The sequence below is a fragment of the Passer domesticus genome, chromosome 8 (assembly GCF_036417665.1).
Source record: "Passer domesticus isolate bPasDom1 chromosome 8, bPasDom1.hap1, whole genome shotgun sequence".
Taxonomy (NCBI): domain Eukaryota; kingdom Metazoa; phylum Chordata; class Aves; order Passeriformes; family Passeridae; genus Passer; species Passer domesticus.
Window position 1 is genome coordinate 27,835,361 of NC_087481.1, and position 25,759 is coordinate 27,861,119.

Consider the following 25,759-nt stretch of genomic DNA (forward strand, 5'->3'; position numbering starts at 1 on the left):
TTATAACCCAACCTGATGCTTCACAAATTCTGTGCATTGGAAAAAAAAAAAAGTTTTTGTTTCACTGCAGCTCAGCCTGGAGAGGTTTTTTCAGATCTTTACCTGTTTAGGCTTGGAGATCTCCAAAGATGGAGTTGCTTCAGCTTGTCTTGGTCCTTTTTCCACTGATTCATCACTCTCATGGAAAAAAAGAATCCTTCCATGGAATTTCTTATCTAACCTGTGTCTGTTCTCAGGTGGAAAGAGCCTTTGCCATCCCCTCCCTACCCCTCCTCCAGGTGGTTTAAGCCTTTTTTTTCCATTTTCCCATCTTGCTTGAAGAGGTAAATTACACTTGCCTGATGACCACAAAACCAGAACCAAAATGGCACTGAAATACAACAGTGAGGTTGTCTAAGTGCCCCTCATATTCCAGCACCATCTCCTGATTTTCCCACTTTTTCCTCTGAGGAGCAGTGTTCATATTTGGCACTGAAGAAAGGCCTGAGAATCATTTCTTTAAAGTGACTTCCACACTAAGAAAACTAGGGGAAAACATCAAAATAAAATGCAAGAAAGACTATAAAAATCAATCAACAGGTAAACAATTCATTTACTGAAATGTCACCAAGTTTGCATTGGTAGGACTTGATTCACCTGGGGACAACAGAATCCAAATTAAGGATTGCACTGCCTTACAGGCTCTTGTGTTAGAGTGCAGCTTCATTTTCTTTCATATTGGCCTCATTTTACAGTTAACAATATTCCCAGACAAATACTGTTTGTCTATAGAACTAAAAGTCATGGACCTCCTGTTCTGCCAGCCTCACAGTCATCTATTTATACCTCGTGCCACAGTGGAAAGGGAAAGCAAGGGACATTTTACAGCTTATCTGGGAGGCTAAGTCTGAAGGGATTAAGCATGAAAGGGACTGGGATGCTCATGGACGTGGCCTTGAGGCTTTGCTGCTCAAGTGCTGATCCTTTTGTGTCACAGCAAACCAGGCCAGGCAGCACAGCCAGAGGGGCAGGTATTGTATTTTTGGGGGGCCCCATGGCAGGGAGGAATGATGCATCTGACTCCATGTTCTCAGAAGGCTAATTCACTATTTCATGATACTATATTATATAAAAGAATACTATACTAAACTGTACTAAAGAATGCAGAAAGGATACTTACAGAATGCTAAAAAGATAATAATGAAAACTCGTGACTCTCTTCAGAGTTCAACACAGCTTGGCCCCAGTTGGCCATTGAGTCAAAACAACTCACACCAGAATCCAATGACACAATCACCTGTGGATAAACAATCTCCAACCACATTCCAAAGGAGCAAAACACAGGAGAAGCAAGCCAGATAATTATTGTTTCCCTTTTTTTCTGAAGCTTCTCAGCTTCCCAGGAGAAAAATCCTGGGCAAAGGGATTTTTCCAGAAAATTTGACCGTGACAGGCAGGCTCACATTGAATGACATTTATTATCTTGGAGATACCAATTATTATCAATGCTTTAATTGAAGGGATGGGATCACAGTTGGGCTAAAACTGATTAATTGCTCAGATAAACATCATCCTCAAAGGCTGTGAGATTTAAAAGTTGGTCATAGCTCAATGTAATCACAAGTTTCTTTGTTACAAGGCAATATATAGCATTCTAATCCAATAGAAAGTTGCCACAAAGTTTATTTCATTTTTCTAACCTATCACCTTTACTTAATTCTGCTGCAGTGTGGACACTTTTATCCAATGTGTCACTATTACATGTACACACATACATTTCTGTTGTAACTTCTCAACTTTTAGCTCACTCCATACAATTAAGTTACTACACTATAAAATCCCTCACCATCTTACCCAACACAGGTTCCCACTTACTTAGGGCATATTCTTACCTACAACTATAGAAATATAAGTTTATAATTTTTCTGCTTAATGTCTGTGTACTTTTATTTTTACATCAATCCAAACTTCTTCCAAGGCTGCAAATCAAACCCTTCAGTGTCTATGGATGTTTCTATCTTTCCATTTCCTACAGCCAGTGTGTGCTAGAGGGGTGGAGAGGAGTGGCCAAAAAAAATACAAAATCCCCACCCTCATCCATCCTGCCAAAGCCATCCAGGACTCCTGCAAAGAACACTTCTCAGGTCCAACACACAAAAGAAATTAGCAGGAGACAATGTGAAGGTCGAGGCTGCTCGTCGAGAATGAATTATCACTGCATGCTCCTTTAATGAGACAATTCTGCTTAAAATCACTCTTCTCATCACTGTCACTGCAGACCACAGCTCAGAAAGAGCCTGAGTCCTTCAGGCCTTGGAGACCCATGTCCAAAAATGCCACAGGAACGACCTACCCTGCTGCCACACAATTCCTTATATCCATTCATTTTACAAAGACCTTTCACTTTCAGCTAACTACAGGATGGCCCATGAAGGATCACCAAAGGATCAAGTCAAGGTAATAAAATCATGAATTGATCTTACTGCCTGTCAATAGTAAATGACATTCTATCCATCTCCTTGAAATTCAACAGCAGGGACAGCCTTTATGTAGCAAGTTTCTGTTTTGTTCTGTGTTTAAAGAGTTCTGCTAATTGGCTAAGGGATTAAAATGAAAACTTTTCTTTCCCCATAGTCATGGAAACCCATTTTTCCCAAAAACATTACTTATGGATGTAAACAACACCAGTCAAAACTTTTCTAGAGGATGAACAGAAGAGCAGAAGCCCAAAATAATGTGAGGTATTTAAAAAAGAAAAAAAAGAAAAAAAGAAAAAGAGGCAAATTAGCAGTCTGAAAGAAAAACTGGAATCTTAATTCAAAAGTGCAAAAGAAGGGAGATTGTTCTTTGTACCAATATTACCTGACAGCCCAAGGAAATTCCCAACTATTCCTGAGAGTCACAAGCCACCACGCTGCCATGGATGTTTCCCTAATATCAGAGAGCCATTCTTTAAAGCTGCTGAAATCTGGGTACAGAAAATGGATATACTGGATACAGAAATCCTTGCCCATGCTTTTTATCCCATACAGAGCTTTGCAGTTTCCCTATAACTTCCAGAAGAAGAACAGCAAAGGGAAGACGCAACGCCTTTATTCTGAGCCACAGCTGCTGCACAGCTGCAATTAATTTTAGCCAGAATTGATCTGAACCAAGGAACCAGGACTTTCTTCAGGAAACCAAAGTGTCATCAAGTCAAGAAAACAAATCATTGCAATCGCAGAAAAAAGTAAATTTTACTATTGAAGTTTATCCTTTATTTTACTTTAAGCCTCCAAAAAGTGAAAAAAGTTAAAATACATTTCCTTGATGCTACAGACTAAAATAGTCACAAACATCATGGGTGACTCCATTTAATAACTCCATGCCAACTTTGCAGCAGAACCCCAGAATTTTCCAAACACCTTTAAATCAGCATTGATAAAATTACTGCTAAAAAAACCCAGTGACAACCCAAGCACACCAAATTCCAACTTCTGCCATGCAGAGCCTCCCAAGGATATGATATGATATCATATTCCTGAGTGCAGATCACTCCAGCCATCAACTTGGGGGTTGTCTGATTGTTGTAATTAGCCAAATGACCCCCAAATGACCCCTCAGCTCCACAATTAACCCCTGAATGACCCATAAATGAACAAAATATGCCCCAGAGCCCCCCAGCTCACCCCAAAGCAGACCTCTCTCCTGCCTCCAAATCATCTCCTGAACCCCCCTCAAATCCCCCCCAACCCCCTTTATCCTCCCCTAGAGCCATCCCAGTCCCTCTTAAAGTGAATTTAAGCTCTGTTTTCCCAGCCCATGGTGGAGAGAAAAGTTTCTTCCCCTCCTTCATTCCAAACTTACAGGAAATTCCCTTGTGTAACTCTCTTTCTCTGTTGTGTTTAAATCAGTGTTTAGAAGTAAGGAACTTATGAGCAAATGAAGCTATGTATGTATTGTAAACAAAGTAAAACTGGGGAAAAATAGGGGGTTTTAAAAAAAATCCTCAACTCTGCAAAGAAACAAGAAAGAACCACTCCAGAGGCGTGGCAGATGTCAGCAACTCTCACCTACAAATAAATCATGTGATAAAACCTGTTCCTAAATGTCCCAGCTGTGCAAGAGCTCTCTTGCACAGTAACCTACTTGGGCTCTGCTGACACACAGCCAGAGAGAAGCACTGCTCTGAAACAGAGCTCCAATTCCTTCAGAGATGGTCTATTCAAAAACCCTTTCTGATTTGATGACCTGAGCACCCAACTCACAAAAATAAGGAAATTATCTACCTCAGAAGAGCACCTGAAAAACAGTGAATTAAAGGTTATCATTTGCAGGTACTCCAGCAATTATTTCTGCTGCCATGTGCTCAGTGTGAGCTCTGGTGACAATTAACAGTGCTCGACTCCTCCTTGGCTCTGACCCTGCAGTTCAGACCCAGAAATCAGGAATCACAGATGCTTTTGGTTCACTTGCTCACATCCCAAGGTTTCACTTGCAATATATCCTTGTTTGTGCTGTGGTTCCTTGGGCTGCATGTTTTCACCTTTGCAGAGAGCTCAGCTACAAAACTGTTGGAACCCTGGATGCTGAGAATTTCAGACTTTCTGTGCTGTCAGGCACTGACCCCCAAGAGAACACTGCATTTGACCTGAGGCCGTGGAGAAGGCTTCCAAAATGGAATGATAGCACTGGGATTGTGGGTGTGGAGTTTGAACAAAAGTGTGTAATATCACATGGTGGGAAACTTATAGTTTAAGGGTTTAGAGTATAGTAATAGATACAAACAAGATGGAGGTTTTAGGGCAGGGGCTGGTCTTTATTCTTTACTTTCTTCATGGGTTTGGGTGGTATTTTGTAATTGGACAGAAAAGTCCACATTGCAGACTTTGAGTGATTAGTTAAAAGTAAAACTAATTGAGGTGTCGTTTCTTAATTGGACAGTTTATCCTTAAAAGGCCTTGTAGAGACAGATACGGGGCAATCTTGTAGCTTGTTAGTGAAATGCTGTAGAACTCAGATTTTCTGAGACTGTGACATAGATAAGAAATAATAAACATCTGAGTCTGAACGCAAAATACCATATCAAGTGCTTCAATCCCAACCCTGACCAAGGCAGAAAAAAAAGAGATAAATAATCAACACAAAACTGCCCTAAAATAACCCAGGGGTGGCTGAGTTTCCTCATGTCCCCAAAAATCAATTCTCCATGTGCTAGCACAGTTCTGCCAAAAAATCAGTTCTCCCAGTGGCCAGCCCATTAAGCCTCTGCCAAAACACACGAGTAGGGAAGAGGACCTGAGAGCAGCACATTTTAATGGACACTACAACATTTCCTACCAGTTTGGTTTTGATGTTCTTACTCAGAAATGATTCAAGAAGTGAGGCCAGGCTCCTCCTGAGCATGACATGGAGCAGAACAAATCAGTGCAGTGCTCAAAGACACTCATCTCATTTGACACATCAATTGTGGCAGATTCAATTCTGTGCCCAGCACAAACTCAGACAGATTTGCTCTGAAATCCACTGGGACAGGAAATGCACAGGTTGGCACTGGGGGGTTCTGGATGCCATAAATCCTGCTCTGATTCATGGTATTTGTTTCCTAAGTGAAGCAATTAGCAAACAAAAAGAGAAGCAGAGTTATTTTCAGGCTACTCTGCAGTTATTTCATGTTGGATTCTGTTGTCTCAGCTTCTGATTCCACAGGGATGTGTTGTCACTAGATCTATTAAACTTATAATCATGCACAGTGTGCAGAAGATCTTTATGTGTTATTTATAATTGCCCTGATAAAATACTCCTCCTTCTCCAGCATCGAGCCTTGACAGGATATTTATACCAGTAATTGTATTTCCAATGCATCTCACAGCAGTTACTGTTTTATCAGTACTATTTTTAGGATAGACAGTTGGATGCCTGCTAAATACTCTCATTTTAAATTAATTTCTCCAAACGTTGCCTTCTCCCACTGCAGCCCATATTCTGCTTTTCCAGAATGGGGCAATATCTTAGATTTCTCAAAGCAAAGAGTGTCAACTTTTGTCCTGCTTACTGCAGCAGCTCTGAGGGGAATAACTAGAAGGTGCTTTATACTTAGTCCATCTTTAAGGCTGGATGCAGGCACAGTCCTGAACTTCACCTGGCACAGACTCAAGCAAAAAGCTGGTAATAAAACCCTAAAAGCTTCATCTGCCACACCATTTCCCATTTCTACCCCTCCAGGGTTACTTATACTCCTAGGGAATATAAATACACCATCACCCAGATTTTTCCTGCCTCAGTACAAGTAATTACAAAAGAAAATCCACAACAGATTTGGGGGCTGGTCAGGGGTAGAAACAGAGTTGAAATAATTCAACAAAATCAGCTCATGCAGGATTCTTCCTTTAACCAAGTCTTTCTAAACACCTATTGGACCAAGGGACTGAATAATAAATAGACAACACCACCTTTTTATGGATTATTCTGACATGATGGTTGCTCTGTTGTTTTGAAACCTTTTCCCTTCAATCCCTTTCAGTTCTTGTCCTGCAGTTCCTTGGGATGCAGAAAACCAGGTGGGAAGGGAATGACCTGAGCTGAAGCTCAGTTGCTGAAGGGCTGCTCTCAGTCCCTCAGAAGTCACCATCGAACTAAGAATGGGCTGGAAGGTTTGAAAGGGAAAAGAGGTGCAGGTTTTTCCGTTTCCTTTATGCCCCTACTTTCCTAAGGATGTTTTACAGCTCTGAGATGTTTCCAAGTTACCCAGATCATTGTGCAGCTCAAATGGCAAACAAGTCTTTTAGGAAAGCAGCATTAAAACAACCTCACACATGCACTGAGGCTTAATATAGAAATTCCTCCTGCAGCAAGCACAGAGATGATGTGCATGTCATTAAAGGCACTTGCCCAGGGTTCTCACCTCCTTCCTATTCCCCACTGAGTAACCCTTGCCTTGAAATACTGTCCCAACCTTCCTAACACTGAACACTTCCAAAGGTTTGCACTGAAATAAATGTGACACATCCAGAAATATTTATACACCCTCAATGCAAATAACTATTTCCTGATCTGAAATATCCTGGGAAACAAAAGACTCAGTGCTGGCTTTTGAAGAATATTTTTTAAAAAGTGAATGTCACTTCTCCACTCTCTGAGCCCCAGGAATAGTCTGTGGCTGGAGTCAGACTTTGTTTTTAATGTCACTGGAAAGACAGAGTTCCCTCCAGTCAGGAATCCAAGCAGCATTGCTGGGAAAGGATCCCCTCGAGGGGAGGCCCTGCAGTCTCCCCACTCAGCTTTTCCCAGGCAGAGCCCTGGAGAGACTGGTCTGTCCCCAGAGCTGGCCCTGCCTCTGATGCCTCAGGTTTTAGCTTTTATATTTGTCACATTCTGTGCTGCTTTAATGTGTGGGTCTGATCTTCACATCAAGGGATGGTGAGCTCTCTGCACAGAGCAGGGAGACAAAACAATTCCTGCTCTAGCTGGGGACCAAGGACAAATGATCAAAATTTCAGGACCAAGAGCACAAACAATGTGGGCTGAAGAGAGAAAAACAAGCAGGATGGGACTGCATGGGCTGGAGCTGGAATTGGATATTTAACTCCAATATTCAAATGGAGCAGAACTTATTAAAGTGACAGACCCTATGACCAGGTGTCCATTTTGGTTCATCTTGGGTGCTGCCCAAGGTGGATCCATGGAGGCCTTTTAATAAATCCCTACTTTATTCTCTAACTCTGTCTGGCCTCTGTTCTAGGTCAGCCTTCTCAAGGCATCACCTCAGGCAGGAGCAGGAGCAGAGCCCTCCCCAGGTCCCCTCCCAGCCATCCTCACTCCACCCTGAGTCTGTTACCACTCCAGCACTCATCCTAACAACTGGAAAGATCCCAAATCCTGTGCTCTGAAGGTCTTCCTTAAAACTGCTCTCTGCAGTGTCCCTGCAACTTCCAGCCTTAACAACAGGAGCTGAGGAATGTTTGTAGTACAGGAAGAGCAAATGAAAGCCCCAAATGATGATTGAAGCAATGCTGACAGTATTTACACACCAGGAGAGAAGAATATGCAATAGTGGCTTGTGCAGTGCCTGTGGCCAATTTTCCCTTGCACTGAAGACACATGGCTTTGTCAGCAGCAATGAAATTGGATCTTGTTTACCAGTGTGAGCAGATCATAGCACTTTATTATCCTAGCAAACGAAGATAAATCCCAACGTCACGGAGTGGAGCCGGGGCTTTGAGGCAAAGTGACAGCCACGTCCTTATTGTCACAACATTACAGCACAGTTAAAAGTACAGATTTCATAATTAAGAACTTCCATATGATTCATCTCTTAAGGAAGAAAACATCCTCAAATTCTTACATCAAGCACAAACCACATGTTTTATCACAGCACCTAATGAACTATTCTATTTTAAATTCTCTGATTTCCAGCCATAGGCAAAAAACCTTGGGAGTTTGGCATGGCTGATATTTAAGATTTGAAATCCTTTTTCATATCATGTTTGCTGCTCTTAGATTTAGGAACAACAAAATGAGCACAGAGTTGCCAAGTTTGCCTATTGCATTTGGAAGAACTGAGATCAGCGTTTTTAAAAGCCATCTTCAACTGTAAAAAATGAATGTATTAAAGACACGACATATCTACATGGCCACAGACACCATTATTTGTAGCTCTTTGTGGTAAAAAAAATATGCAAAGAAAGCTCATAAGTGAATTTTTTGGCCACGTTTCGCTGCAGCAAGGTATAAGTGACACAGATGAGAACACCTGGGCATTATCTATCAAACCTCTATTTACATACCAACATTTTTGGTTTTAGAGAATCTTCAGGAGGTTTTTTATATCCTGTGTATAATTTCATTTCATTTTTAACCATGCGCTGCAATAAAGCAGTTCTGTGAGAAACCAGGGATTTACTCTTATTTATTGTATCAAAATTGTATTTGCTTCTTTCAAAAATACCCATCTCATGTCATGGTGTGAGCTAAACTGTGTTTTAATGAAACTTAAATGTTCTTTTTCATTTGAATCTGAGCTAATTTCATAAAATATTGAAGGAATACTGAATTATGTATTTATAGGTAAACAAATACTTAAAGCAGGGCCAACTGTGGTAAAACCTAGACACACCCTTTGAGTCTGCCCAGGTGTAGCTTAGCAAAGCGCATTCAATAAAACTTTTTAAGTGTAACCAATGAAGTTTGACCAATAAATTCTTTCTAAACTTTTAAACTTTTTAAGTGTGACCAAGAAATTCTGTTCTTAGCCCTGTAAAGCCAGGGGGAAAATGCAGAGGTGGAGTACAGGATGCAGAGCAGAGATTTCAGTGTGTGAAACACCCACAGCCGAGTGCAAGTCTGAAGGGAGGCAAGAGAAGATGCAGTCACTGATGAAAAAGTGCAGCATCAGGAATTTGTTAGTGTTAAAAGGGGATTTTAATGCTTTTCACACGTTTGCTTCACACCCCTGGACATACAGAGAGGACCAGCTGTTGTTCAATAGTCAAGAAATACAGAAGTCTAACAGGAACTGCTGTTTGTGAGCAGCCTTTAAATGAAATAACATAGCTGGGGGCTGCTGTTCAGCACAAGCTTTCAAGCACAGCGCAAGATGAATGAAAAAACCTTGCTCAGTTCAGGAAAGTCCTAAATTTAATAGTGGATACAAGTAATGCTCAAACTGCTCAAATGTTCCTTCAGCTGTGGCACCATCAGAATCTCTGGTACATCCATTTAACCTTTGTTAAACAGCACTGAATTTACGACTCCCATAAAAATTTAGATTAAATCCAAAAAGTATTTAGACAGAAAAGGAAAAAAGGGAGAACTGAAAGCCACAATCTCCTTTATTGTGAACATCTAGCACCTGCACAGTGCCCTGGAAGGAAGGAAGCTCTAAGGTTAGGCAGAAAGGAGCAAAAGGAGTGAAAAATGCAACATTACCTCAAACAAATATTGAGCAACACCACTGATAACACCAGAATCTCTCTAATTTTTGGGTGCCTTTAAACTTCATACTTCTCATCCTTTTTCAGCTACTCTGTACTTGCTACTAAAGCAACGTATTCACCTTGGCACTCAAATTCCATCTTAAGCTTGGAAATACCATTTGGCTGAGCAATCCCAGGGAAAGGAGGCACAGAAATATTCCTCTGAAGGCTCGATGCATCCCTCAGAGCAGTCACTGCAAAGCCATAAAGCCCCAAATCTGGGTATTTTCCCCTTTCTTCCAAGAACATTTTCTGTTCTTGAACCTAGTTACTGAGAACTTTAAAATTTCTGTACTATCAGACACTAACCCCCCAAAAATGCTACATTTAACCTATGACAATAGAAAAAACTTCTAAAATTAAATAATAGAACTAAAATTATAAGTATGTAGTTTAAATAAAATGATATAATATCATACAGTAAAAAAATTAAAGTTTAAAGTTTTAAAATATAATAATATAACAAATGAAAAATTTTAAGCCAGGAACTAATCCTTCTTCTTCACCTTCTTCTTCATAAGTTTAAGTAATATTATGCAATCCAATAACAGAACTAAAATAATAAGTATGTAGTTTAAATAAAAGTACATATCACATAGTAAAAAATGTGAAGTTTTAAAATATAATAGTATTCATATAAAAAAATATAAACTAATCCTTCTTCGCAATTTTAAGTAATATTATGTCATTAAACAGTTTCACATTACGAAACACAAGTAGTTAGTTATTAAGTTAAAAATAAAAATAGTTTAAGTGTAATTTCCTAATTAATTTATCCTTGAAAAACCTTACATAAAAAAAGATACAACTCCATTTTTAACTCATTTAAAAAGTACTATAAAACTCAGAGTTTATAAAACTGTAATATAAATAAAAACTAATAAACATCTAAATACAAATAAAAAAGGACAAGAAAAGATAACTTGACTGTGCCATAGCTCTCCAACTTAGAAAGGACAAAGATTCTGTGATAATTACACTTGCCACAATTGATAACTTCTGAGGGAGGGTGAGAGGATTTATGAGCTCTCCTCATGTAAGAAACCACGAATGCCACACACATTTCTACAAGAGGCACCACCTGTGGCTGCTGCTTGACACCAGAATAAAGCACATTTCTGACAAATCTCCAATTTCCCCATGCTTTGGGGATCTGCTGCTTTCCCACACTCCCTACCCTTGTGCTGCTAAGAAGGCAGGAAATTCAGCTTTTAACTCCAGCAATGGCATTGTCTAAGACTCAAACCCTGGGTTGCAATGATCAAAAACTCTCCCATTTGTGTCACTTCCACCCGTGAGCTTCTTCCTCACATCAGCTCATACCGAGTTTGTTACATTTCTGAGTGTCACAGGCTCTTCTGTGCAGAATAAATAACCCCCTGCTCTCTGCCCTCTGTCTGATACTTATTTCTCCTGCAAAGGCATCCTCTATCCTTGTATTTCAGTCACCTGTGGCCTTCTGGGATACATCTCAGCAAAGCAGGAAAATGTACTTTCCTCACAGCATTTCTAGAATTACATCTTCCCATCGCTTCAAAAGCAGAAAAGGGTTTTTTTGACACATTTTTCTTTAATTACGAAATTCTTTAATGCTGGAAAGAGTCCTACAAAATGTCACACCCTAGAGTACTCAAAGCTGAGTGTTTTTCAAACTCTACATTTGTTCTCCCTCAGTTCTAAGGAGCTCTTCTGCCTCACCTTTTGGTATCCCCCAGGACACAAAGGATATCCATGGGACCAGCTGAGGAATCAGCCAGTGAAGATAACTGATGGAAACTTGAATTATGAGAGCATTTTGCTTCCTCTCTCTGTTTAAAACCAGATTTATTTGACATATGCTGGTGGACAGGGCTGACACTGAAACAAACCTGTGACTCCGCTACCCTCCCACCCCTCTCACAGTCACAGATTGCCCCTGTGTTATACACTGACACATCCTGATCAATGCTCCTCATCTAAATCTCTCTCAGTGAGCTGAGAGCAGAATTTTACACTTGATGAGCTCAGCTTTGCTGCCAGGTCCCTCCCACTTAAGACTTGCATACAAATTTAGGCTTCTTCCTCAGAGTTAAACAAACACACATCAAGGCAAAATATTCCAAGCCTGTCTCATATTCACTCTCTCTTGCAACTCCCAAAGCCTTCTTGCAGGGTTTTGGTGAAAGCCCACTCCACTTTTAGGGCTGGGTTTATCCCCTGGGCAGTGCAGGCAACCCCTGCACAAGGACACAGCTCCAGGACTGCACTCCCCTTTGAACTCTGACATCAAAATACTAAACCCATCTCCACAGACCCAAACCTCCCTGAAAACACCCCCAGAACCAATAAGGTTGGCAAAGACCTCATCCAGTGCAACCTTTGAGCCAGGGGCTGGTGCTCTGGGTTGGGCAAAGATGGTGCTCATGGCTTAGAAAAGCTGTATTTCATGCACTCAGTGAGAAGGAGCAAAGCCTAATTCTAACCTTAAATCCCATTTTCATCCTCGTGCCTACTGGATGGAATCAGGATTAAAGTAACCACATGTGCAGGTTATATATATATATATATATATGTGTATATGTATATGGTGAGGTGTTCTGTGTACAAAAAGAATAAGACGGACTGAGTAAAAAAAACCAAAAAACTTTCCTGTGCTCTGCAGGGAAGCCAGGCCCCTTTTGGCTTGTGGAGTGCAAGGTGCAACTCTTACAGCCAGAATTAAGGCACAGGAGTAGATAAAATTTTGTGTATATGAACTCAATACCTAAAAAAATGATGGCACTTTTGGACCAATATCCCATTTCTTTGTTGTTAAATGGCTTTCCAATACAACCTGTATCTGTATTAACTGATATGGGAATAAAAGCCCGAAAAATCCCATTGACTTTCCAATCATTAAACAAAGCCCCCCAAACAACCCAGGAAGATGTACATGATTTTTAATTATCTAATGCATGTATATATCCTAAATATAGACAGATAATCTATTTTTATGCCTCATCCTAAACCTCCTCTAATAACTGCACTCCAGCTCAGGTAATTTAATTTCATATTCTTTCAAGAACACACTACTGCAGTCCTATTTAAAAGATAATAATTCTTTTGAAGAACTTGTTAGAGAGGCTGATGGAGTTCAGAGGAATTCTACACCCAGGTGGGATTTCTTAGGAAGTTTTTAGAAAGCAAATCAATAAGACTTTACAGATTGCAAATCTGATCACACTCCTGGCTGTCCCCAGAGGAAGCTGTGGAATTGTCATTTCGGTGAGGGGATCTCAGCAGAATTAGTTCTCTGTCCTGGAAAATTGCTAAAGGACAGTGGACAGCAGGCTGGAGCAAAGGCACTCACAATCAATAGAACAATACTTGTGTTATTTATCCTGGCAGGTTTTTACCCTGGTTCTGATCTCTATCATAAAAAAAGGGTAAAACTTCCTCTACGCTTCAATATTTCATAGAATCATCTGAACAAGGTGGGATTTGGGGAGGGTCTAAGGAGAGGATATTGATACACATGATATAATCAAGAGAGTTTTGCTTGCAGTTCATTAAATCAAGCCTTACTCTAGAGATCCAGTGTTCTCTGAAGCCTCTTGGATTAGTTTCTCTCCCTCTCTCCAAACTTCCCCCATCCTCTGCCTTACTTCTACTGGTTCAAGTCTCAGTTCATTAGGAATTCCAGAGTGGTCTGGGTGGGAAGGAACTTTAGAATCCATTCAGTTCCATGGGCAGGAACACCTTCCACTATCCCAGGTTGCTCCAAGCCCCATCCAACCTGGCCTTGGTCACTTCCAGGTATCCAGGGGCAGCCACAGCCTCTCTGGGCACCCTGTGATATTGAAAACACTTCTTGGTAGTTCTGTGGGAATGATGTGGGGGGATAAAGGTATTTTACGGAAAAAGAAACCCGAAGGTCTCTGCCACAAGAGTCCTCCTCTGCAAAGTTTTAGGGATGCAACCAAGAAATTATTATCTGCTGTCTTCTCCATGGGCACAGGAATGTCTGAGAGATGTCACCTGTGGCAGTGTCCCCAGGGGGCTGGGGACTCAGACCACATTAGACAGGACAGCAGTGTCAGAGAGTGTGGGACTGAGTTCAACAGTCAGAGAGTTTTTTCACTTCAGGAGAGAGGGGGACTTGTGGGAAATGGATTTGTAGAGAGTTCTCAGAGGCTGACAGAAAGCCCACACAGTCTGCATCTGTATGCAGACTTTGAGATAAGAAATGCTGACTTAGAAATGTCATGGAATAGGACAGACATGACTGAGAGAGAAATAGAGCTAGCAAGAAGTTTCAAAAGATGGTCTTGCAAATAAGACTAGATACTTTGGAGAAATAGAACTGTGAAAGATGCATTGCAGTAGGACCCACAGAGGGTAGTTTTAGATGATTGGCTTTAAGGCATCTACAGCATGGTGTGGCAAAAAGCTTAGTGTCTTGGAATTAGGAAATAGTTGGCTTCTGATTGTGATGGCGTGAGTTATAACATCTGTATTGTCTCACCCTTCTCATGAGACTGAAATTGGAATAAAAGCTTTTAAGACACCTCAAAGTTGCCCCATCTCTGGATCAGAAGAGGGTATTGTCCAGCAACAGAGCAGCACAAGCAGCTGCTGCTCCAGCAGCTTCACCTTGGAATGCCAAGAGGCAGGGACAAGTGAAGAAATTCTCCGCAAGTGGAGAAATCCAGAATTACCCCTAGTAATTGCCCTGGCACTGGCTAGAGGATCAATGCCCATGGCCATCTGCAACTGTCCCTCCAGCTGTTCTGCCAAGCCCTAGTTTTGGTAATATCAAGCTTGCCAACATCTTACAACTGACTTTTTCATCCAAAAAAATATAGTAGCTGAGAATATGCTTCACCAGGCATGCAAGCAAATCAGGAATGCAGATAAAAAGAGCTGTGGTTATGCTGAATTTACCAAAGTAAATGCACATCTCTGTGCGCCTTCCTCAGGTCAAGAGGGAAAACAGGAGGTAAGAACTTTCTCCAGTTCCATTTCTGTTGGACAGCATGGAAAACTACAGAATTATGCAGTTTAGTGACCCAGGGAAAAGCTGACAGACATTTTTACTTTACACCAACCTATTACTGACTCAGAACAGAAGAAATTCAAACAAAACAACCCCATAATTTCCATATCTGACTTCAGTAGGTGGGACTACTCTCAATGAGGGTGTGGGAGCCATTCAAAAACATTGTTTTCTCCTTTTTTTTCTTCTTTCATTTGCCTTGAATACCTCCCCATCTCTCCTTTTACTCCTACTCTGTATGTTTCACACAGAGGATGGACAAACTCTTTTCTAGAGCTGAGCCCACACTTCCAGGGCTGCCTTGCTCTAAGCCAGGCCTCTCCTGTACATGCAGGGGACATTCAGGAATGTCTGCAGGATTCCTGAAGTGCAATACAACCTCCTACTTCTCTCATGTGCACAACTCCCTTCCATGGAGATATCTGTACAAACAAAAATCTCTGCCAGGAATGTCCTGTGGGATTAGAGCCTTGCCCACACTCACAGGAAAAGCTCTCAGGAGAACAGCTACTACTTAGTGACAGCTTCATTGTAATAGGAATGAGCCTCTTCATGAAAATGGAAATTACAGTTTCATGATGACAATGAAAATAAAGGTAAGGATATTTTCTTTTCAATCTAATCTTGTGCAGAGAGGAATGAGAAATACTTTTTGTGGTCTCAGCTACGTATTTTGTTTTGCAGAGTTTGTTTCAATTTCTACACTGAACAGCACCCTAGGAGTGCCCTGACCTGAGAAAGACAAATTCAGAGGTAAGAGTGCATAAAGAGCTCTGGTTCCTCAGAATTTGCTTCACAGAACTTTATATCTCACCATCAAAAATAACAACAGAAATAAAATAATTGTATATTTATCAACTGTTTGGCCAAACTGCAACTGCTTTTGGTGAGCAGCTCTCTCTTTTGGGAGAGCTGCTCATCAAAAACTGAATTTGGGAAATATTGTGGAAGTATGGCCACTGTGGAATCCAGTTCCTTCCTCAACTCTAAGACAACTCCCTTTGTGCAATGTCCATCAGGGAAACAGCCACTCTCCATATTTCAGAAAGCTTTCCTCTCTTCTCACTCAATTACCATAAAAATTTTACCACAAGACTGAGGCACAGATTTTTTTTTTTCCCCCCTCTAGACCTTAACAGAACTTGTCATATGCTCATAATAAGTTAACTGCTAGAAAACATCTGTTAGGTTAGGAGGTAAAATAGTGATAAAAAAGCCCCAAGGATGACTTTGAAAGATATTTTCCCTAGCAAATTATGGAAATCCTCCTGATATGACAAGAAATGGAAATTAGCAACACTCCATATTTCTGACAGCCTCTACGTCTCCTGTTGCTTTGTAAAACCACTCCAAACCTGAGGCAGTGCTGCTCTGTGCTGCTCTTTATTTAATCCCTCAGCCCACCTCCACAATGGCCTTTAAAGTTTGGCTCTGAGAGGCCAATTTTGAGCCACGCTGAGATTTGCAGGAGTTGAATGGAAGGCACCAACCTGGAGCTATGTGTCCCCACATTCAGCATAAATCCCTCTAAAGCCACAGAGCCAATAAAAATGGAGTTAATTATAGCAGTTTCACCACGAATATGTAGGTTATGCAACTCAGAAGAACTCGGTAACCATTTAAATGGGGGTCACCACTATTCAGAGAGACATTGGAGAGAATGCTCTACGTGGCTTAATTGTTTAAATAAAAAAGGTTTCAGCAATTTGCAAAGCTGATTTTTGTGTTTCTATAGAACAATGTGTCTTTGCTGCCGTGAAACACAGGGGACAACAGAAAACCACAGGCAGGAAGAGGAAAGCTCTTGCCATCACCTCCAAGCTCCTGCTGGGCACTGGGCATTTAAGCTGAAATGGCCTCTTTTCCCAAAGAGAATTTATTAGAATTAATCAATAGGCAGCTGGGGATCAAATCTTCAAAACCAGGCAGCACCCAGCAGCTCTCACCACGGCCTGAACGTCCACTTCAGCAGATGTTCAAGCAACTGGAACAATTTGGGGAATGGAGATTGACCCCTTTTGCAGACAAAAGACAAAATGATTTGTATAAGCATAATTTTTGTTCTCCCCCTACCATTATACTCTGGAGAAAGAGCATTCATGGTTCCTGGGCACTAAAAATAGGTTAATAAAACCTCAAACAGATAAAATTCCTTGCCTGGTGTTGTTTCAAATGCCCAGCAATTGTGAGGGCCCATATTTTACAATCAGAATTGCAAGAGACATTATTTCATTGAGAGGTTCTTCTATCCCCAATCTCAAAGCACAGACCTTGAAGAAAAACAGAAATTTGGGAGATAAGTTTCCCAACCTCATGAAAATCTGACTGTGACAAGCCTGACATGTGAAAAAGCCCCAAACCCAAAACACCAACCCCAGCACTCCAGAAGTGCACAGGTGCTCAGGAAAGCAATCAAAAAGCTCAGCTGAAATCTCCAAATATGAGGACCATTCTGGAATGATGATGCACATGGCAGGAGAGGGGCAGGGTGGCAGAAGGAGGGGAGAAAGGGCAGCAAGATCCTGAGAAGGGAGAGGGCACAGATTGCTCACCATGACCAAAGCTTGAGAGGCTCAGATTGAGCTGTAAAGTGAGAATATGTATTGATAAGGATAATAACAAACAAAAAACCTCCAAATCTGTCAGTTCCTCAGAAACAAACTAACACAGAGATAGATAATCAGTAAGGGAAAGCCCCCAAGTAATGAATTTAACCCACAGGTGGTATTTTAGCAGCATAGAGTAAAAAAAGGCATGATCCACAACCTGATCAAAATGGGCCAGAAAATAATGAGAGCAATCCCTCTGGAGCCAGGCTAGGAGAGCTGGGAATGCTTAGTCTGGAGAAGAGAAGGGTGTTTGGAGACTTCACAGCTCCTTCCAGGGCCTGAAGGGACACAGGGGAGCTGGAGAGGGACCCTGGAGCAGGAACTGGAGTGCCAGGACACAGGGAATGGGTTCCACTGCCAGAGGGCAGGGATGGATGGGATATTGGGAATTAGGAATTGTTCCCTAGCAGGGTGGGCAGGCCCTGGCACAGGGTGCCCAGAGCAGCTGGGGCTGCCCCTGGATCCCTGGCAGTGCCCAAGGGCAGGCTGGACAGGGCTGGGAGCAGCCTGGGACAGTGGAAGGTGTCCCTGACATGGCAGGGATGGCACTGGATGGGATTTAAGGTCCTTCCAACCCCAACCATTCTACAATTCTTTGAAAACTTGTCAGATATTTTAAAATAAAACCAAATAAAATGATTTAAAATAAAAATTAAAAATCTGTAGAACTTTTTTTCATGCTATGAGAAACAAAAGAATTCTTTTCCCAGTATGTTTGGCACAAAGATCTCTGGGAAAACTGGAAAAGGTTTAAGCTTCTGAAATGTATCTGCTTCCAACAGTAGTTCATGTCCAACTTGCTTTCTATACTCCACTTATTTATTTAAAACTCAGTAATAAAAAATGGCACTGGGGAGGCTCCAATTTGCAGCACTCAGCAGTTACCTGGTCAGAAGTGCTCAGTCTGAATGTTAAATTAGAACTACCAATTAATATTAATTAAAACAATCCCTGAGGTGTAAAACCTGTCTTATTTAGGGGAAAGGCAACTGGATTGTCCTACTGGATTTTTGATTATCACACTTTGCTGTAATTGGTTCACCCAACATGATTATGGCCTTGGGGACACACAGTGGCAGCTCCAGGGTCACTGGCTGGGATTTGGGAAGCAATTCCTTCCTGTGGGAAGGAGGGGGGTTAGACAGCAGGTTACAGCACAAGGGACCAGAAATGGGATTTGGAGAGGAAAAATTATCCTGGCTTCTCCCCAGACATGCTTCTACATCCAACCCTTTGGATGTAGTTTGACACTTCTTCAGTGCTTCACAAAGGATTCATGCTTGGAAAGGAGGGGAAATGGAATGGGTTTCAGTCCTCTGGAAGGTACTCAGCTCCACTGCTCCAGACAAAAAAATGTGTGGTGCTCATGTTCCATTGGCTAACAAGAATTCTCCCTGACACATCACTCCACTTATTTCATGGCTGTTTTGATTCAAGCACTAAAAGCTCTGCCAAACTGAAAAAAAAAATTAAAATAAATCAAAATTTAAACCCTATAAAAGCAATTTTGCAGCTGAGGTCTTGAGGGAAGGACAAAAACTTTGGGCATTCAATAATTGAAGCTCCATAAGCAACAGCAACTGGCAGGATTGCAGAGCAGTGCTTTTGACAGGCATTTCATGGAATTGCAGATGCTCCACCAGGCACAAGGAGGACTGGTTAAGTTCCCAATGCATTTTTTAAAGAGGGAATTAGAGCTATACATTCCAGGTCATTACTCATGGAAGACAAGGAGACTTCCAGCTTCCCTGGTAGGTGGTTACTAAAGAACTTTCTCCTGGGAATAAACTCCTTCTATTATTCCCCCCACTCAAATTTAATTCTTCAGAACTGAAAAATAAACCTGATTATCAACCTACATTTTTGGCCTGCCCAATGCATCTTTGCAATATTATTTTATTGCATAAATCTAACTTTATTCTACCAAACTAAAAAATGGAGCTGTATCTCTCTCTACAAGGCCTTTTAAGGATTAATTGTCTATTTAAGAAATGACACTTAAATTATTTTTACTTTTAGCCCAATAAGTACTCATGACCTGCAATGAAGACTTTTTTTTATCCAATTACAAAATACCCTACAAATCCATGGAGAAGAAGGTGAAGAAGAAGGACCAGCTTCCACCCTAAAACCTCCATTTTGCTTTTTATATATTACTATATTCTAAAACTTTAAACTCTAAGTTTTCCACCATGTGATATTACACACTTCTATTTAAACTCCACTCCCACAATCTCAGTTCTATCATTCAATTTTATAAATCTCTTCCATGACCCCAGGTCAAATACAGTATTCTCTTAGGAGCCAGTGCCTATCAGCACAAAAAGTCTGAAATTCTCAGTGACCAAAATTACAACAGAACCCTACACTGTACCCCTGTGGCATTCACATTCTGTGAAGAAATCCCTTCACCCAGGATTTTTCTCCTGGGAAGCTGAGAAGCCTCAGAGAAAAAGGAAAACAATAATTATCTGACTTCCTTCTCCTGTGTTTTGCTGCTTTGGAATGTGGCTGGAGATTGTTTATCCAACAGGAGATTGTTTCATTGGATTCTGCTGTGAGTTGCTTTGTCTCAAAGGCAAATTTGGGTCAAGCTGTGCTGGACTCTGAAGTGAGTCACGACTTTCATTATTAGCTTTTTAGCCTTCCGTAAGTATCTTTTCTGTATTCTTTAGTATAGTTTAGTATAGTATTAATATATTATTATAGAGTAATAAATTAGCCTTCTGAGAACATGGAGTCAGATGCATCCTTCCTCCCTGCAAATTCAATATACCCCAAAATATTTTAACCTATGCTGCAGAATCACTGAAGGGCTACATTAGAGAGAAGCTTCTCCCTCTCTGTTCTGCTGAGGCAAAGCTGAGTAATTTACAAAAGACCAGCTGCCTTCCCTTCCTGGGTGGATTTAGGCTGGATTTTAGGGAAAGTTTCTTCCCCCAAAGGTCATGGGGCACTGAACAGGCTCCCCAGGGAATGGGCACAGCCTTAAGGCTGCCAGGGCTCCAGGATGACACTCTCAGACAGAACATTGAGGTTTAGGTCATCCTGTGAGGAGAAAGGAATTGAACTTGATGATTCCCATTCAAATTGGGATATTCTAACTCCAGGAATCTCAGCAGGAAAACAGTGGGGGTGACCCCCAGCAAAGTCACCAAGAGGACAACTCAGGTACAAAGATCCATGTGCTATAGAGGAAGTCACAGTTTGGAGCAAGCAAAAACCCAGCATGGCACAGCTATTAGAGAGCTGCTCAATTAATGCCTTGTCATTAAAATAATAATCATGTCACGGAGGACAAGCTGCTAGGAATAAACACTAACAGGTATATCCCTTGAAAAATGGCCTGTCAAGAAGCGAACTGAGTATTTTGAAGAGTTTTTTGTGAAAAGAAAACCCCATGTGTATGATGTTAACCTTGCACATTACAAGGTAATACAGCTCTTAAGTACAATAACCCAGCAGATTTCCAGTATCTTATAATGCCCTGGTGCTCCTATATCTTTTGTTTAAAGAATTCATGGTTTCCTTCCCCCCTGAAAATCCCAGTCTGCTGCTTATTTTTCCTTAGTCATGCCAGTTTACTCCCCAGAACAACACCCCCAACTAAAGGATCTCAAATGCATTCATACAAAATACTTTCCTTTTTTTGCTTAAAAAAGTGATGTTCTTGCTGGACTGTGAAGTTTGTGTCTTACTTTACATTAATTATAATTCAGTACAACCAAAACTAATTATCTAAGCACACCTATCCAGGCATCTATTTGATATAAATTTCAAATTTGAAAATTTAGTCTATCCCAACCTTGCTCCTGCAGGTCACATTGGTTAAATGGAAAGAAAAAATTGCCTTGTTTGCTTTTGTAGTGAAACTTTCGAAAGAAACCAATCAGGTAAATAATGACAATAACAACAAAAGAGCAAATAAGAATCCCCTCCCAAATCTAAAGTCAAGACATGAAAACAGCCAAGGATTTGAAGGCTACAAATACAGCATTCCCTAGGAAAAAACTGAGTTTTGGAAGGAAGTTTCTCTTTGGAGAAATTCTCAATACAACACAAAAAATTTTATTATATATTAGAGAACATATAGGAATGTTTGGGAATGCCACCTATCCTAAGTTTGGATTGTGAGTGCCATTCCAAACCCTTGGATACCAGGAGAAATCTGGCACAGTTGCAGGATATCATTTCATCTCCACTGCCTGCTCACTGAAAAATTTATGTGCCCATTACTACTTTTGATGATTATAACGATGTCATTTACTTGGTCTAAAGTGGATGTCAGAATATACCTTGTCTTGATGACAGCAATAAAGAAATCAAAGGGAAAAAAATCATTCCATGGCAAAAAAGTGATTAAAATTGCTATGAAATTCCCATTACTGCTGGACTCCTGATAAAAATCATGACCTTGGCAATCAGCACTTTGAGGGGAGTATTAACAGGGCCACTGGCAAAAGGAAATCAACTCTAAAGTCAACAAGAAATCCTCAAGCCATGGAGATTGGATCACACTCCCATATTAACTCCATGGCAGCAGCACATGGCTTGGCCTGGGCTTGCAAAGAACCAGGCTTTAAAGGAGATTTTCAGGGCCCACCTCACATTTGGGATTCTGCTGGTGACACATTTGCTTTCAGAGGCTGTTCAGGGTGTTCCAGGGCTTCTGCAAAGGCCCAGTGCCACAGGGAATGGCCTGGGCACATCTTCCTCTCCTCTCTGACCCCAGCTCTTACTCTTTCCCATGGAAAATTATCTTGGTTTGATTCTTGTCCCCATGAAAAAATGAAAATCCAACAAATCTGCCTCTAAAGACACAAAGCACATTCAATACATGCAGGATCCACAGCAGTGACTGATCTGTCTCCACAAGAAAAATAAGTGGCATTTTTAAAATATTTTTTCCCTGCCCCTATTTTCCCTATTCTTAATACAACACCTTCCACTAAAAATCAATGTAATCCTTCAAGTTCCTGGTTGTAAGATAAATTGATTGTACATAGAAAAGGTCACTTCTTGCAGTAAAATGCAAACTCTGGGCCTGTTTCCTCATGGAACAGAGCCTGGGAGAACAAAGCACTGAAGATTCCCATGGCAGGAGCTCTCTCCCCAAAGCTTTGTGTATTTGGGACAGTCCCTGTACCTCTCCTTGGCCACTGGTTCCAGACAGGAGGAAAAACAGGGAAACAGAGACAGTAAATTACTGCAAAACCTGTTTGAGCTCTCACCTATAATGCAAACATTGCAAAGGAGGGTGCTGCCTTAGCCTGGATCTTTCTGCCTTTACAATTTAAACCTTACACAGATACCACAGCAAAGCAACAATTCCAGTGTAAACACAAAAGCAGCAATCCCCAAAACAGCTCAGAGAAGCTGTTTTACCTGTTTCTGTAAAATCATTATCTAAGCACATATACCCAGGCATCCATCCTCAGAAATGCTTGGATATAAATTTCAAATTTGAAAACTTAGGCTATCCCAGCTAGGAGAGCACTGCAGCCTTGCAGGTACCATTTGCTAAATGAAAAGGAAAAAACCCTCCCTGTTTGCTTTTGCATTGAAACTTTCTAAAGAAACCAATTAGGTAATAACAATAATAATGACAATAATAAATAGAGCCAACAAAAAAACCCACCCAAAAACTAAAGGCAAGACACTAAAACAGCCAAGGATTTGAAGGCTACAAATACAGTATTCCCCAGAGAAGCAGAACTTTGGCTGTTAAATTTGTGGTTGGGCTGGGGACCAAGTGTATTTTGTCTCATCTTAGTTCTAGCAGATGCTAAGGTTAGGAAACGTGGACTGAGAAATTGTAACATCAACACTGCAGCTCTAATTATCTCCTTATAATTTAAGAATATTTTGTGTCCGTCTGTGGAAAAGTTGAGTTGATAGCTCAGGCCCACTTGTCAGAATTTCACACCCTCATCTGACTGGTCTCCAGCACTTGGGAAGAAGTTATCCATGGACACCAATGGACATAACATTGCAGGAAAGCAATCAATCATTTCATCTTTGGGTGCTTAAAATCCATGGGCTTTTCTGCCTGCTTTCTGTAGTGACAGGATGGGAGGGAATGGCTTCACACCCAAAGAGAGAAGTTTAGATTTGGAAGGAATTAGGGAGGAATTGCTCCCTGGCAGGGTGGGCAGGCCCTGGCACAGGGTGCCCAGAGCAGCTGTGGCTGCCTCTGGATCCCTGGCAGTGTCCCAAACCAGGTTGGATTTGGGGCTGGGAGCAGCCTGGGATAGTGGAAGGTGTCCCTGCCCATGCAGGGGGTGAGACTGGGTGGGCTTTAGGGCTCTTCCCAATCCAAACCATCCTGGGATTCTGGGACTCCAGATTCCATCCTAGAGGCAGGCACGTTTCTAAGACTCCCACAGTTCTCCCATCTTCCATGCCCTCAGGAAGGCCAGAGCTGTCTCAGACTCTGCAGGGAATCCAGCAGATTTCTCATCCCAGTTGGGGACTCTGGCCTCTGTGCTCTGGGCCTGGTGAAGTCCTAAACCTTTACAAGTAAGGTGGTGCTGGCTCCAAGGTTGGACTCAATGACATTGGAGGTCTTTTCCAGCCTCATTGGTTCTATGTTCTGAGCCACAGGAAATTCCAGGCAGAGCTCAAAAAACCCCAGAATTGACTCAAAGTTCCTGAGGTGTGAGTGGCTGTAGTGCTTGCGAGCTTGAGGTGCTCCCTGGGCAGGGTTTGGGGTGGGGTGGTGGCAAACAGCTTCGCACAGAGCCTGGGACTCAGGCTCAGCAGCAAACAAAGCCCAGGTGATGCACACGCTGTCCTTTTGCCCTTTCTTTTCTCCCCAAACTGAAATGCCAAATAGATCCAGGTTGATGCTCTCAAAGCCAGGGGTTTGTCTGAGATCTGGGAACACAAACTTTGCACAGATAAATGAAAAGCCATTAGATGTTCAATCCTTATCCAGTCAGACACAGCCTCTTGGAAAAGCCTTAAAGGCTTTTCAAACCAACAGCCACTTCCAAGGGATTATTGCTGCATGACACAGAACCCTGGACACGGGTGTTCTTATCCAGAATTTAGTTTCATGGATAATTGTTCTCTGGAAAGCAGTAAGACAATGTCTGCCAGTACAACTTCCCAGTAAAAGCTCATTTTTCATATTCCAGCTCCATGCTGGCTGACCTGAACATTCAGAGCCTTAATTGATGTATATGTGAAGCATTTCATACACCCCTTGTTAAAGTCTTCTCCTGCAGGAAACATCTCCTCTATTCTCAGCAAGATGCCAAGAGAGCCCCAAGGACACAACAGGATTTACACCATTATTGAACAGAGTGAGAAGAGCTATCTCTTCTGTTGACATTCTGCTTGCACTGAAATAGAGGAAAAAACCTTCCTACTTAAGGGACTTCCTATAAGCTGGAATTTAAACCATTTGATACATCAAGAGAGGTCTGAGGTACACAAATAAAGCACTGGCTTCTTTGGAAAATTAAATATATTCATTTTATATATTTACATATTTGTATATTTAGGGGCGGGGACTAGATTATGTTTATGGTCCCTTCCAATTGAAACTATTCCAGAATTATTTTTTTTTTAGTTTATTTTCTAAGGTAAACAGAGTTGGTAACAGAGGTGTGATCTAGGCATGAAAATGCAAAACTGGACCAAGAATGTGTTCTGGACAGAGATCTCAGTCAGGATTGCTTTAAGACCTTTGCCAGCAGGCTTTTTACCAGTCAGCTCTGTAGAGAAAGAACTGTACTTAATAAAAAACATTTGAAATTTCTCTATTTTCTTGTACAAAAAGTGACAAGTTCAAATTTCACATTTTGTCAAGAGCAGATATTAGACCCACAAGCAACAGAGAGGCCCCCAGAAACCAAACCAATACACCAGGCTCTTATGTCATGTCTGAAAGACCATATAAAGCTATCAGAAAGATAAATTCATCCACCAGAAAAGGGGTTTAACCTTTAGGGTATAAGCAATCTTGTGTTTTCTCCGTAGTGTCAAACAATGGAGCATCATCCTGAATCTAAAATCTTACATGAGATGAATGACATTTTCCAAATCAGTGACTTTCCTGTGGGTCAGGAGAGCCAGTCTGGCTGTGTAAGCCCCAGGTGCCATTCAGGTGTGTGCCAAAGTGCCAACCCCAGCCAGGGGTAAATTTGGGATTTACCCCCGGAAGGTGGGAGCACTCCTGCCCAGACACATGGCTGGAG

At 41.4% G+C, this 25,759-nt stretch overlaps 1 protein-coding gene and 1 long non-coding RNA gene across 2 annotated transcripts in view; one reads left to right on the forward strand and one right to left on the reverse strand.

Annotated features, from left to right (window-relative positions):
- PCDH15 (protocadherin related 15) overlaps positions 1-25,759 on the reverse strand; it is a 651,760-nt gene that overhangs the window by 492,855 nt on the left and 133,146 nt on the right. The window lies entirely within an intron of this gene.
- Positions 15,122-17,063, forward strand: LOC135305848 (uncharacterized). The gene is made up of 3 exons (XR_010366825.1): positions 15,122-15,542; positions 15,631-15,699; positions 16,682-17,063. It is a non-coding gene; the product is annotated as an uncharacterized LOC135305848 (long non-coding RNA).